Here is a 2,963-nt window from a genome sequence, read left to right on the forward strand (position 1 = left end):
ATATGGTAGTTCTATTTTTAATTTTTTATGGAACACTCGTACTGTTTTCCATAGCAGCTGCACCATTTTCATTCCCACCATCAAGGCACGAGAGTTCCAGTTCCTCCCCATCCTCACCAACGCATTATTTTTTTTTGTTTGTTTTTGTTTTTTATAGTTTCCACATTTACTATCTTGCATCTTTTTGATAATAACCATTCTAACTGAGGTGAGGTGAGACTTCATTTTGGTTTGGATTTGCATTTCCGTGATGATGAGTGATGTGGAGCATCTCTCTGTTTGCTTGTTGGCCATTTGCGTGTCTTCTTTAGAGAAGGCTTTCTTCATGTCATTAGCCCCTTTCTTCACTGGGTTTTCATTTTTTGTTGAGTGTAGGAGTTCTTGATATACTCTGGATATTAACCTCTTATTAGATACATGGTTTGCAAATATTTTCTCCCATTCTGTAAGTTACCTTTTCACTCTTACTGTTTACTGTGCAGAAGTTAAGTTTAATATGGTCTCCTTTGCCTGCTTTTTCTTTCATTGTCTGTTTTTGGTGTCATATCCAAGAAATCATTGCCAAATTCAATGTCGTGATGCTTTTCCCCTAAGTTTTCTTCCAGGAGTTTCACAGTTTCAGGTCTTATATTTAGGTTTTATCAACTACATTAAATTTTGTTGAAGAAAAAACAATGGAACGGAATTAATGTTTAAATTGGTAATAAAATTGTTTTCCCCCACAAAACAAACCACCCTGAATATAAATACTGTAAGGACACTCTGTGCTTGGGAAAATTGACTCAGAAGTGTCAGATCCTAGTGAAATGATTAGATTTTAAAGATAAAAGAAGTCCTCTCAGGCCAGGGGTGGTGGCTTATGCCTGTAATCCCAGCACTTTGGGAGGCTGAGGCAGGCGGATCAGTTGAGGCCGGGAGTTTGAGACCAGCCTGGCTAACATGGCGAAACCTCGTCTCTACTAAAAATACAAAACTTAGCTGGGTTTGGTGGCGCACACTTGTAATCCTAACTACTTGGGAGGCTGAGGCATGAGAATTGCTTGAACCCAAGAGGCCAAGGTTGCAGTGAGCCAAGACTGCACCACTGCACTCCAGCGTGGACAACAGAGCAAGGCAAGACTGTAACCCCCGCCCAAAAAAAAACAACAGTCCTCTCAGCCTCCATGCAAAAAGAGAGATGGCTTACATAAGATAGGAAAATTAGATGGTGTCAGACTTTTAACAGCACTAATACTGGGAAGTTAAATACGTTGAATAATTAGAAAACAAAAATGATAAATTTGAAGAAGGATCGCAAAATTTTTAAACTACTAGAAGGCCTAATTAATGTAGAAAGCACAAATGCATGTGATAAATAAGGTAATAGTCATCAAAAGAAGAAGTAGGTTGGGCTTAGTGACGCACACGTGTAATCCTAGCGGTTTGGGAGGCCGAGGCAGGAAGATCATTTGACCCTGGGAGTTTGAGACCAGCCTGGGCAACATAGGGAGACTCCACCTGTACAAAAAAATTTAAAAATCAGCTGGGTGTGACATTGCATGTCTGTGGTTCCAGCTGCTCGGGAGGCTGAGGTGGGAGGATTGCTGCAGTGAGCCATGATTGTGTCACTGCACTCCAGCCTGGCCAACAAAGTGAGACCCTGTCTCAAATAAGCATCTGTTTTGCACACACTCTGTAAATATGAGAAAATCTAGATGCAATTGTCAATTTTCTGCATTCAAGCCTTTAATATATATATTTAAAAAAGTGAATTTTCTAGGAAAATAATTCACCAAAACTGACCTTAACAGAAGTATATAAAGTCCAAACAGACTTTTTTTTCCCGTAGACAAACTCAAGAAAATTGCCACAGAGCTGCCTCCCTCCCTCCAAAAAACTCCAGGACCAGTTGAGTTTAATAGCTATTAGTCTTAAAGAGTAGATACTTACAGTGTTCCTCAAACTTTACCAGAGCATAGGAAAAAAAATCATCTAAATGATATTTATGTATTGAGTATAATGTTGCTATCAAAATCTAGTAGGTTGTACACACACACACAAAACAATCTTGCTTAAAGATATCAATGGAGAAAACACAAATTTTTTGCAATTGAAATCCACCAACACATTAAGAAATAACATCATGGCCGGGCGCGGTGGCTCACGCCTGTAATCCCAGCACTTTGGGAGGCCGAGGCGGCCGAATCACGAGGTCAAGAGATCGAGACCATCCTGGCCAGCATGGTGAAACCTCGTCTCTACTAAAAATACAAAAATTAGCTGGGCGTGGTGACGCGCCTGTAGTCCCAGCTACTCGGGCGGCTGAGACAGGAGAATCACTTGAACCCAGGAGGTGGAGGTTGCAGTGAGCTGAAATTGCACCCCTGTACTCCAGCCTGGTGACAGAGCAAGACTCCGTCTCAAAAACAAACAAACAACATTGTGACCAAATGGGTTTTATTCCAGGAAATCCAGATATATCTGTCAAACACCAAAATCTAAGTGGCTTAACACCAGGTATATTTCTTATGCTGCATGTTCAGTAAATACCAGTATGGTAGAGTGCAGGCAGGGGGTGATGCATTGCTGTGGATTATTTATTACTCCACACCATCTTATGATCCTTCCATCTCAATGCAAAGCAAGGGAAGAGAACATCGAGGGTTAAGTCCTGGCTCCCAAATGTGCCACCCAGAACATATCCATCATGAATACTCAAATTTCACTGGCCAAAGCAAGTCATTTAGCTATGTTTAATTTCTTAGTATTTCATTTTACTCTTTATTTATGACTGTATGCCCTTGTGTGTGTGTTGGTGGTGGTTCTTGGAATTACAATATGCATCTTTAAAATATTACACTCTGGGGGGTCGCAGGCAAAAAAAATTACAGTCTGCCATTAATTCATTCTACAATACTTCATATGTAATGTCAGAATGCTACCATATGTACTGCGGTGTACCACAGTATAACTGTTTCCCCCCG

The sequence above is a fragment of the Rhinopithecus bieti genome, unplaced genomic scaffold (assembly GCF_001698545.2).
Source record: "Rhinopithecus bieti isolate Rb0 unplaced genomic scaffold, ASM169854v2 scaffold_38981, whole genome shotgun sequence".
Classification (NCBI taxonomy): Eukaryota; Metazoa; Chordata; class Mammalia; order Primates; family Cercopithecidae; genus Rhinopithecus; species Rhinopithecus bieti.